Source organism: Harmonia axyridis, chromosome X (genome assembly GCF_914767665.1).
Source record: "Harmonia axyridis chromosome X, icHarAxyr1.1, whole genome shotgun sequence".
NCBI lineage: Eukaryota > Metazoa > Arthropoda > Insecta > Coleoptera > Coccinellidae > Harmonia > Harmonia axyridis.
The window spans coordinates 17,436,280-17,449,765 of NC_059508.1; the positions used below are offsets into that span (position 1 = coordinate 17,436,280).

General features: G+C 32.4%; 1 long non-coding RNA gene across 3 annotated transcripts; it reads left to right on the forward strand.

Moving 5' to 3' along the window:
- The first annotated feature begins 465 nt into the window (after nucleotides 1-465).
- Nucleotides 466-2,308, forward strand: LOC123686291. 3 transcript variants are annotated; one of them, XR_006748429.1, is made up of 4 exons: nucleotides 466-674; nucleotides 778-903; nucleotides 959-1,787; nucleotides 1,844-2,308. It is a non-coding gene; the product is annotated as an uncharacterized LOC123686291 (long non-coding RNA). The 3 variants fall into 3 exon arrangements; XR_006748430.1 differs by having other exon boundaries at nucleotides 1,851-2,308; XR_006748431.1 differs by having other exon boundaries at nucleotides 2,005-2,308.
- Nucleotides 2,309-13,486: the final 11,178 nt, after the last annotated feature.

Consider the following 13,486-nt stretch of genomic DNA (forward strand, 5'->3'; position numbering starts at 1 on the left):
GCTGTGATTGAATACTGAAATAGAGAACCATCAATTATATCAATTTTTGAAAAATAATTACTATTATCATTGTTTAAGGAGACAAACAATGCTTTTACTCATTACAATATAATCAGTCTGTGCTGTGAGTCATCTGTAGATGACTCACAATTCAATGAACCGCTACCAAATACGGGTAGAATTCTATAATCAATAGGTCTCATCCTACGGCAGGTTCGAATTCATTCATTTAGATGTCGCCATAGAACAAAAATTTTCAGGGGGTTGACTGGATATCATTTTCATCAAGTCTAGAATAAAGTCTCTCTTTTCTTGTAGATTCATTTTTTCTACGCGAAATCGATACCAAATTAGTATTCTACAATTCACAACTAGTACTAACATGAAAATATGCATGAATTTGAACAATCGATTCTTAGAAAAAAAACTCCTAAACTATGCCTGGCTCATAGACCTAATATCAAATGGACAGGCCCTTAGAAAGAAATTCTGGCATGCCGCATATGAAAGAGAGAGATGGAGCTAGATGAGTCAACGTCAAAATCATATGATCAAAACATTGAACTCACATTCAGAAAATCGCTAATTTTTCTCTCATTCTGAATTGAACACATAGTTAATCTGATTGATTCGATTTGTAAAAGTGTTGAACATTCTAATAAAAGGAATTAGCGGTAAGTATTCCGTGAAATCTTTATCGGATTTCAATAAGTTCATGAAACTTATTGAAAGGCCGATTTCACCTTGAAAATTAATTGAAAGCTCATGTTTTTCTAGAATCCACCTGCTATTGCGAAATTCAAAGCACCAAAAGAACTAATTTTCAAATAAAATGCCTCACACTCGTGCAGCCTTCAATTGTACAGCGAGATTAGAAAAAAGCCAAAAGTTGAAATTTCATTCGTAAGTATTTATTTCTTTTAATACCCTCTGAATTCAAACATAAAGGAAATATCAGTTCACAGTTTTCCAAAGGATGCGAATTAAGGGAACAGTAGATGAAAGCTGAAGAAGAATTGATTTCAACCCTTTTTCCTTGTTGAAAATATGCAGCAACCGTTTTCATCAACATAATTTATTAATATTCATAGTACAAAAACTCTGAAAAAAGATGTTATTCCTTCAGTTTTCAGTTTCTCCAATTATATGCCTGAGAGATTAAATTATGGAGATAAATGTCTTGAAGATAATATTGAAGGTACATTAATATTTTATTTTTTATGGATGTGAAATATCTATTTATTTTCCGTCCCTTATTTTATTCATTCATATAAATAATTATTGCAAAAGAAATTGAACAGGACCAGCCAGAGACAAAACAGCAAGAGATGGGGCAACCAGAGACGGTACAACTGTTTATAATATCAAAATCCTCTGCTGCTGCCATGAAAGATTTTTCCCCCAGATTGAATACTAATATTAGAAATACTAGAAATTAGAAACCTGGGAATGAGGATTTCCAAGAATGGAACACTAGACGAAGTAATATCTGAGAGAAACATCCAAAGAAAACCAATAATCTCAATGTTAAATAGGATATTATCGATTAAAAACATAAATGTGAATAATAAGAAAAAATGTACTCAATAATTAGGAGCATAATAACATACAGCTCTGAAGTGAACAGCAGCTGGAAAATCTGAAAGGGACATGATACCAAATGATACAATAAGACATAGAATGGAAATAAGACATGATATTATTGATCTTAAGAACACAACAGTTGGTTTGGTACAGACAAGTCCATAAATACTTATGATACTAGGTGTGATTTAAACGATAATAATGTAAGTTCAATTCAAGAAAAACCAAATATGAAGATCAAATAGTTTGAAATTTTCAGTTTTTAGATTGCCATACTAAATGAGGAACATATTCTGTGCCGTGGCTTAAAAATTCATCTTTAGGGTAGCTCATTCACTGAAACGCTGTTGTTATTTAGTTGAAAATTACTTTTAACATATGTGAACAACAACTTATAACGTTATAATATGTATTTTTCAGGAAAAATGAATGTATCATAACTGATCCTTGGAGAGATAAGGAGAAGAAGATTCATAAATTTCAAGATTTGGAGGAGTTTAGAACTAAGAAGAGGAAGAGCTCAATCCTGATATTTTTCAATATCCTGGATATTAAATGATTGGAAGAGTGAATATCCTCCTTAGTGGAGAGTGAGAAATCCGACTGCGAATATGTTCTTCCTCATGCGCTGATAGGCTAGAGTCGGACCATTTTTTAAATCATTTATTGTAATAATGTATTTTGAACAGCAATGAACACTTAATGAATACAATTCTTCATAAACTTTTTTTTTTTAATTGCCTGTGTTATCTGGAAACAATTTTTTGAAAGATTTTACTATTATCAAATTGATAAGTGACTTGAACTAAACTAGTTGGAAGTAATAGAAAATTGAAGAATGAAATGTAATAGACATAACTGATTGTATTTAAACGCTAAAATTGTTTGTAAAAATGATTTTTCATTCTACCATCAATAATATTTGTACTTAGAATTTTGGTTGTCGAAAGCCAAAGTAATAAAATAGAACAACACAAATAGGTGATTACTAAGCAGTATACTTTCATTTTGAATCTTTAAATGGTTATATTTAAGAATTAGTCTATATTGAATTGATTATTCCAACCAAACATTTGAAAGAATGATCATCTTCACTCAATAATAACATAATATAACGATTTTCACTTGATAAAAATATATGAAAATTATTTTCATTTTAAGTTGCGATATAATAAAAAAATATATTTTTTCTACTATCTTAATAGAAAACTTCATTCTCGCCCCTAAAGAAGGAAGGAAAAATGTTTTCCTCCCGGCAGGAGTAGAAGTACCATTTTCCTCCCTGACTGATAAAAATGACGACCTTAAAAGTAGTAGAAAAGACTATATACATACCTAAGGAAAAAATGCTTTCCTTTCTTGGTATATAAATAATAAAAATATTATTTATTATAGCTTTTTCCATAAATTCTCAAACAAAAATTAAACGTTTGATAGTCGAAAATAGATTAATATAAGAAAGATTTCAAGCAATTCTAACCCTCGTTTACATTGCTAGAATTCCAAATTATCAAAATAACAATGAGTTTCATTCAGAATAAAAGAAAAATTCAATATTTTCAAAACGTAAGTCCAATGTTTTGGTCATATGATTTTGACATTGACTCATCTAGCTGCATCTCTCTCTTTCATATTCAGCCTGACGCGAACTCTTCGTGAAAGTCTCGTTAGGGCCTGTCACAGATTACGGATATCCGTAATCTGTGGGGCCTGTCCATGTGATATAAGGTCTATGGAATCCGAGGTTAGATGCGAAACAAAGCGGGCGAAAAAATTTCCCTAAGTGTTTTACAACTAAATCCTCAGTGCTATCGTTGGTGGTGAGTGAAAACTAATATTTGATTGACTATATTTGAATAAATATATTGAATTTTTCTTATATTGACGGAAAAAAAGAGACATAATATCATAAAAAATGAGTATACAAGATCCGGGGATATTTCCCCGGATAATGAGATCAGTTACCCCTAAAACAGCCATAACAATTAATAACTTGAAAGACGAGAATAAATTCTCATTTGCAGACTTAACATTATTGAACAATGAAATTCAAATTTTAAAAAAACAAGCCACAGAAGAAGGAGATCACGAAATGCTATCACAAATTCAATCTCTTAGTCAAAACATAATAGCAACAAAAAGTGCGAATAAACAATCCTTTACATATGCGGTGTCCGATAAGGGACCTTATACAGTATTCATACAAAGTAAATCAAGCAATATTGGAAACCTCGATCCATTATCGTTGGGAAAGATGTTTTTCGATAACGATGATTTCAATTTTAATATAAAGAACATAGCTAGGAAGGGAAGAAATCGAATTGGTGTAGACTTTGCTAACCCACGCGAGGCAAATTTATTTGTAGAAAAAAATAATTTCGTAGATTACGATGTTTTCATACCTTCATATTTGTTAACAAGTATGGGGGTCATCTCAGATATCGGATTAAGCATCTCCGAGGAAGACATTATGAAATACGCGGATTCAACATCTGAAATCATAAAGGTACGACGCTTAAAAAGACGACAAACAATAGACGGTAAAACGACTTACGTAGACGCGAAGTCATGTGTGATTACATTCCGCGGAAAAAATTTACCAAATAACATCAAACTATTTCACAACATAATATATGTAGACCAATATATAAGCCCGGTAATTCAATGCTATAATTGTTTGCGATATGGACACACAGCAAAACAGTGTAGGGGTAAAAAAAGGTGTAGAAATTGTGGTTCACAGCACGAAGAGACAGAATGCGAAGCAAAAAAACCAATTTGTATTTACTGTAGTCAAAACCATTCTGCAGTAGATAGAATTTGTCCGGAATTCGATAGACAAAAAAGAATAAAAGAGGCGATGGCAGTTCATAAATACACTTACTTTGAAGCCAATATTATTTTGAAAAACAATAGTAGAAATTTATACGCGAATGACAAAGAATTTCCAAATCTAACAAAAAATAACAGAACTGATGAAAATATTTTACGAACACCAGCTACCATTAACAATCAATCGTACGCTCAGAAAGTTAAAGAAAGACAAACACAAACCGTCAACAACACACGTAGAGTCAGCACACCCATTCAAAGAAAAAGACCACCCCCACAAATACCGGGATATAATCATGAAGAACATAAAAAATGTTTAATAGATTCACAATGTAATGATAATATCCCCTACGATTGGGAAGAACTTAAAAATAATTCTAGAAAAGAAAATTTCGATATAATCGATAACGACTCAAACAACTCACAACCAAAAAAATCAGCGCAAGTAGATTATCTTCTCCCCCATTATTTTAAAAATTCACCTAATAGTAACAATAGAAAAATTCAACTACATCAAGATTATAAAATAATACAAGCTACAGCAATCGTTCATCAGACAACAGACGAATTTAAAAATGACGAAGAAGACGATATGGAAATCAATTTAGATAATTAAAATAATAAAAAAAATCTAATGACAAACAAAATAAAAATTATACAATGGAATATTAGATCTATAAATTCGAATTATGAAAATATGATTAACATTGCAGAGAGCTTTAATCCAGATATAATTCTACTGTCTGAAACCTTTCTTAAACCAATTCAAAAATTAACATTAAAACACTACAAAACGGTAAGGCAAGACAGAGATGACGGTAAAGGAGGTTTAGCAGCTTTAATAAGAAATACAATTGATTTTCAGAATTTTGAAATTAAAAATGACATATTACCAGAAAGAACTCAAGGAATGATCATTAAGATAACGAACCTCACCATAATACATATCTATAACCCACCCGATCTAAAACTTAATAATCATAAATTATCATCCTTTTTAAATCAAATTAACGGGGCTTTTATATTAACCGGAGATCTTAATTCACAAAGCCCGATGTGGGGCTCTGGTATAATAAATTATAACGGGAAAATCATGGAGAAAATATTAGAAGAAACTAACACGATTCTATTAAACGATGGAACTCCAACTAGATTCACAAAACCGGACATCAACAAAAGCGCACCCGATATAACAATATGTTCGTCAAATTTGAGTAATAAATGCAACTGGGAGGTCATATATGACCCAGGAATAAGCGATCACTTTCCGATTAAAATTACTATAGGCATTGAAACAAAATTTTCTAATCTACATTTTAGATCAACAAGACAATACAAAACAAACAACATAAATTGGCAAAATTTCAGCGACAGCATAGACAGTTTCCTAGGAAATAATACAATAGAGTCAATAACAGAGTTTGAACATATGATGGAAACATGCGCCAAAGAAAATATCCCAATTGTTAAAATATCAGAAAATAATCGTTACCGGACGATTTGGTGGGATGACGAATTGACGGACCTGACAAAGAATAAAAGAGAAACATTCAGAAGATACACAGAGCATCCCTCACGGGAAAATTACATAAAAGCAAATGAGATCAGAGCTAAGGTAAAAAGAAAAATTAAAAAAAAGAAATTTGAGACATTTCAAAAATTTTGTGAAGAACTAACATTCAAGGATAGTAAAAGAACGTGGAGAATAATAAATAAATTCAAAAATAAATCAATAAGTACGGAAACAATAAAACAACCATCTCAAGAGGTCCTAATAAAGCTAATGGAAAAATTAGCTCCTACCAACAGAGTCAACATCCCTTCAACGCGAAACAATTTGTTAACACCATTATTTAGTAGAGAAGAATTAAATCTAGCCATCAATGCGAAAAAAGACACAGCGCCAGGTATGAACGGTTTAACATATCCCATATATAAAAATCTGCCCGATCAGGCAAAACATAGATTGGTTAATATTATAAATTCACTGTTAGATAAACCCGAAACACTACAAGAACATTTAAAAATACTTATAATTCCCTTCATAAAACCGGGAGGAAATATTAACGACGTTAACAGTATAAGACCGATAGCATTAGCACCGTGCTTTATTAAAATTATCGAAACACTCATAAAAAACCGCATTGAAAAAAAAATAGAGATGGCGATAGATACAGACACTTTAATGTACGGATTTAGGAGAGGCAGATCTATATACGATAGTTTAATATATATGGTCAGTCGTATTTACAATTCCTTCGCTAGAGGACAATTAACAATAGTAGTTTTTCTTGACATTAAATCAGCTTACGATAATATCGACGTAGGTTTATTATTAGAAGACTTATACGAAATAAATATACCAACAAAACTTATAGAAATAATAAAAATGTTACTATTAAATAGACAACTATTCATAAAAGACATTAAGGAAGGAAAAATCTTAGGACCGTGGATAACAAGCCAGGGCGTATTGCAAGGCTCAATAACTAGCGCATCATTCTTTAATTTATATGTCCGAAGAATGTCAGATTGTGCAGAATACGGAGTGGATATGGGACAGTATGCGGATGACACATATTTGATGATAACAGGCAACGATGTATCAGTAATGCGCGAAAAAATACAACAGACTCTAGATCAATTACAAATTTGGTTGAAAAAACGTAATCTTACACTATCCACTAATAAAAGTACAGCTATGATATTCACCAAAAAACATTCACCCATAATTCCATGTTTCAAAATAAATAATGAACCGATACAATGGAAACAAGAAATAAAATATTTAGGTGTTACATTGGACAAAAATCTATCGTGGACAAAACATACAGAAATAATGTGTTCAAAAGCCTTAAAGGGAGTAAATATTTTGAGGAGTCTATGTAGAACCTGGTGGGGTGCGCACCCAAAAACACTTTTAATAATTTACAAGTCACTTATCAGACCTTATCTTGATTTCGGATCCATAATTTATGGTGGATGCTCCAGAAAAATTCTCAATAAATTAGATACAGTTCAACATCAAGCTCTAAGAGCGGTGGGTAGTTTTATGAAATCAACACCAATTAATATTTTGATGGCAGAATGCGGAGAAACATCATTGGAAACACGTAGAAAGTCATTGGCACAAAAATTTATATGTAAAAGCTTTAGATTTGAAAACAATACCGTACTGACAGAAATAGAAAATATAGCGTTTTTTAGAGGATATTGGAACAACAAGTATACACCAGCCTTTATTAAAGCTTATTATTTAGTAAAAACCAAATCTCGCTGGATATATGGATCATCACATCTGCCATTCTTTGAACTAAATTATATAGATCACGCACATAAAGTAAATTGTCACATCTCGGAAATACAAAAATATTCCAAGACAGCCCCAGCAGACTTCAATAATCTCAAAAATCAGGAATATATCGGATACGATCACATATACACAGATGCGTCAGTAAATTTGGAAACAAAATCAGTAGGTATAGGAATATATTCAGATTCTCTGAATATAGAATACTCCGCCAATCTCCCAGGTCATTGGTCAATATTTTCCGCAGAAATGATGGCAATATGCAAAGCAATAAACATAATAATAAAGAAAAAACGAAAATTCTGTGTAATATTTTCCGATTCATTAAGTGCCATAACATGTCTAAGGGAATGGAAAATGTCATCAAATACAAACATAATTTCTATTAACGTTAAAAAATATCTTCACAAAGCTGCATTATTAGATTTATACATCGTCTGTGTTTGGATACCAAGTCATTCGGGCATAATAGGGAACGAACGGGCAGATATTCTAGCAAAAAAAGGTGCTTCGGAAAAGAACAAAACTAGCAAATATAGGGGAGATCAAAACGATGTAAGGAATATATTGCAGAGAAGTTTAGAGAATCAGTGGATAAAAGAATGGAATGAAGTGGGAGTTTCAAAGGGGAAGACGTACACACATATGAGAAACAGAGATAAAAAGTTCACGCCAATTCGAAAATGTTTTTTGTTTGACTCTGAATTTGACAAATACAGTGTATCAACGATGATGCGATTGCGTTCCAATCATTGCCTGTCTCCGGAACATTTATTTAAAATAAAAGTATACGATAGTCCTAATTGTCAGTGTGCAGAATACGGAGATATAGTACATATACTGTTTAATTGTCAGCTGAACAGGGTAAACTGTGATATATTATACTATAAATTAACACAATTGGGAATGGAATGCCCAATTAGTGTGAACGATGTCGTTTTTAGCCAATCGATTAAGATTATAGAGTGTTTAACTAGTTTTTTAAAAGCTTCAGGGTTGAAATTGTAGTCAATCGAATGTAAGTTTATGTGTAACTAACATTATGTATGTGATGTTCTAGCCCTGTGTACGTCAAATATCCTTTCCATCCTTGGGAACAAGGGGAGAAATAGTAATATAGTGACTGGGTACATGACCTCCGGTCGAGCCCAAATTGCCCTTCCAATAAGGGTAACCTTGAAAGAAGAAGAAGAAGAATATAAGGTCTATGGCCTGGCTACGCCCGTGCTGTTACTCGCTTCGTGAGGCGTCGTTCCCTTTCGTTGACCATAGAAACAGCCGAGGTATTAGGCATAACCTCATAGACCTAATGGTATTAGGTCTATGCAATACCATAGTATAAGGAAAGGCTTCTGGATGTTTCAAGTATTATTTATTTTTTAATTATCCAATCAGCTTGTTGATTCCTCAGAGGAATGCAAAATATACGGGAAACAATTTCATTTTTCATTTCACGATTTCTTTCTTATCCTTCTCAAGAAATATAAGAATAGGCAAAAACAGCAAAACCATTATTTCTAGTATTTACCCATATTCTTATAACAAGAAAGGTGAAAATAGCATATTTACTCAAGTACATGTTAAATTCTATAGAAAAACCAGAGCCGTATCTAGGTACTATTGCGCCTGTGGCAATATCTCAGACAGCGCCCCCCATTTTCGAAGATTTTTTTCATCGATTATATTTCCTTATGGTACTTCTTTGTTCATAACTTAAGTCATATATTTTGGGATTATTTTATGCTTAGTACGCAAATTCTAGGGAAAGTTAGCAATATTTTCAATGTTTCCAGCAAGGGCGTAGAAATGGGTGGTAATTATCCCTCACCCCATGCAATATTTCCAAAATATAAAATTTCAGAATTCTCGCAAAGACGAAAAACGAAAATTTTTCCATAAAAAGAACCAATAATCATTTTACTTTCCTCTTAAATCGACACGGAGTACAAAATCGGACCCTTTTACGGTTTATTAGTTTATTATCGCTTTCAAGATGAGTACTTTTACTGCACTACGAGCAGATCTATGTCCGAGGTTTATTATTTTCCTTTATCTATCCGCTTTGTCGGTGTCGCCCCTTATTTGCCATCTGTAAATTTTGCATTCGTAATCGGTATGCACTTACTCGTTGTTTTCGGTTTTTTGTTTCATTCTCATCACAAAATTTCAATCGGAAAATTGTTTGGGCCGTATTATACAATTTATTATGATTCATTCGAATTGCAATTTAATTGTGCAGATATCAGTTTTGAATTGATTATATCTAAACGGTGTTCCTAATGTGTACAAATGAAAATGGCAGATTTCTCAGATCATTTTGAGAAAATGTCGTATAACATGAATCTGCAAACGCTTTGGTTTTGAGATACCGGTGTTAAAGTTTTTTTCTCATAGCACCTTCCCTTCACAAGATATTTAACTTGAATTGGCATAAATCTTCCGATTTGAAGTTTTCATTTCGTGATATGCTTATTTTGTATGCAAATCTACAGGGTGATATTTTTTCCGAAAGGGTACCTGCTTCTTTCCACCAGAACTATTTTCTGGTGAAGCACTGGTTCTATAGAAAAATGTGAAAAGAAACTCTGGTCTAGTACAACACTTTTTGGTTTGTTGTAGTTTTGTCGTATCAGCTATCGATTTCGAAAAACGAATTCAAACAGCTCTCTGGTAATCCTTAGGAAAACCCAAACTATTATAAAAATCCAGTTAGTAAGCTGTGATGAATAAATTAATTATAACTTATGGTACTTATCAACAATAATTAATCTTCTGTAGCGAAGATTAATAAAGATCCGAAAAACTAATAATAAAAATAATAATAATAAGGTTTATTAATCCCAATATGTACATTATGACCCACAATAATAATAAATATAAGCATCACTTAAAAGTATGAATATACAAGAAACACCCTGTATCTCGAAAACAAAGCGTTTGCGGGCTCATGTTTATGGAACTTTTTTTTTTAAATATCCAAGGAATATTATCTTTCGTAACTCCGTTTTAGGAAAACCCAGTATAAGGTGAGAACAATCGAATCGGTAATAAAAAAAAAATAATTTGAGTAATTAAGTTCCAACTTCGTTATCAAACCTCTTTTTCTCACATTACAGATATGAGTAAACGTTGTTGTAAAAATAATTTTTTTTTCGAAAACCCCCCCAAGAAAAAAGAAAGATCTCTGTCCTTGGTTTCCAGATTCCTCGGCATTGTTCGTTGCGAGGCGTATACATGAAAACCGAGTTGTGTTCTTTCGAATTATTATGTCTGGTGCTCCAATATTTTTTCTCTTGATATTTTTGGGCGCCCCTGCAGACCTTGCGCCCGTGGCAAATGCCACCTTTGCCACGTCCTAGATACGGTACTGAGAAAAACTACCGCTCAATTGATGTCGGCAACTGGACTGAGAGGTGGTTTTTGTTCCAACAAACCTGACCTTCAACCCTGTCAAGTAAATCAGAACTCAATTATCACATTTAGACCACAAAAGTACCCAAACAGTAGCATATTTTGTATCAGCTTATGGGGTGCGTCGTTATTTCCTATCATTTGAAAAAACATGATCAGTCAAAACTCACAACTATAAACATAGTTTTATTGTTCCTACTAATCAGAAACTTTTTAGAAATTCGGGGAGCGATCTGATAGTTTTTCTATTCTTATTCTACACCACTGTCTTTTGTTCGAGAAAATTATTACATTTCTAAAGTTTTACTAAAAAAGGGTTCTTTTTTATTGCGCATCTGAAATAGCTTCTGGATATTTCAGGTATTAGTTTTTTTTTCAATTATCCAATCAGTTTGTTGATTCATCAGAGGAATGGAAAATATACGAGAAACAATTTCATTTCACAATTTCTTCCTCGTTCTTCTCAAGAAATATAAGAATGGGCAAAAACTGCAGAACCATGATTTCTGGTTTTAACCTTATTCTTATAACAAGAAAGGAGAAAATAAGATATTTACCCAAGTACATGTTAAATTCTATAGAAAAACTACCGCTCAATTGAGAGTGCTGAGTGAGTAAAATAGGTACCAAATGGTATTTTATGAACCGGTTGGCCGGTCCTGAAGGCGGCCCTAGATCGTGTTGCGTTCAATAATCCTTCTGACCTTGTAATAAAAGAAATTGGAGGTACACAAGAAAACGCTGAAAAGATAGAAGTGTCTAACGACAAGAGATGTAATAAACCATAACAGGCACTTTGAAAATTTGCCGCCTGGCATTTCCTTATCATTTTAAGATAAATATAGTTAGTATGTTTCAGGATATACTAAAATACAAATTCAATTTATTGCATCCTCAAACCCCAAAACAATTTTCATTAAAAAAATTGCATAAAAAAATCATCCAAGTAGACTAGCAGTATCATTCATTATCGCTCATTGTTCCAAATTATCGAGAAAATTAATACCGATCATCCAAAGCGGAGCTAATTTTCGAGACTAATTCTCAATCAAAAACCTCATTTTGGAAATCCATAAATAATTTTCATTACATGACAACGTTCAAAATACAATTATAGATCCTTATGTAGACGCAGTAATCCTACGCTGGGACACAGCAATACAATCTAAATGCCATAAATAAATTCATTCTCATTACAGGTATACAGATGCAAAAAGAATGATCGAGCGGATTTTGAGAACATTAAATCCTCCAAAAATACACTTCGTGCTCAATTCTATGAATGATTCAAAACACTTTGTTTTTCTGATTCAGTTTAGTAAGAGGAGGATGTGTGTACATTTCAAGACCCCAGGTTTAAAAGAATAGAAAGATTCGTCGGTTCTCAATTCAGAATAAAAAAATATTTGACCACTGAAATAGAGAAATGTCTAAAAATCACAATGCATAGGGAACAGAAAAGCAAGGTTTCAAATGAAAAAACTTTGCCAACGATTTAAAAGACGGCATTACATTTCGAATGTGGAATCTTATATTGTTATTTTTAGAACTCTTTATTGCTAAATTCATATGTTTGAATCTTATATTCAATTTTTATATTTTTTTCATTGATAATATCCCAATTCTATTCATATTTCTTCGGATGAAACCACTTTCTACTATTATATGAATAATTTTTATTCAATTGTATCTATCAATTTGTTTTAATTATTCCTGAATAGAGAGTTAAGTGATCATTCAAACTTTTATCGTAATGCAAAACGCAATTATTCGAATAAATATTCAATGAATATTCGAATATTCAAATGTAGTGGTAACTTAATAATAACATAAAAATTGTTGGCAATGTCATGCAACCCCTTTTCAACCACGCCACTGAATGAATTATCGTATTATTTCTGCGCCATCTATAGCTCATGATTCAGCGCCATCTATTATCGAGTTACTTCTCCACTTTGGGTAGTCAATAGTGTTCGATATATGCAACCCGTAAAACACCGGATCCAACTACAGTAGCGACCCCAAGTGACCAGTTCCTTGCCGTCAAACGGCGGTTGGCTTACTATCCATTCCTTATACTATGTATGTACAGTACCTACTAAATTAGAAAATTTTTTATCGATACAGCTCCCTGAATTTCCATATATCCTTGTGTCATCAGTAAAATGTTGTTTCAATGAAAAGGATTCGAGCAGCGACACTAATTCGGATTTAAATTTATTTTCTTTCCTCAATTCTATATTGAAATCACCTCCCAATATGATTATTCTATTCTCTGTATACATAGCACTAAGAAGTTTTTCTAGCAATTCAAGAAATTTGTCCTTTCCTCCGTTACATGGTCTAAAA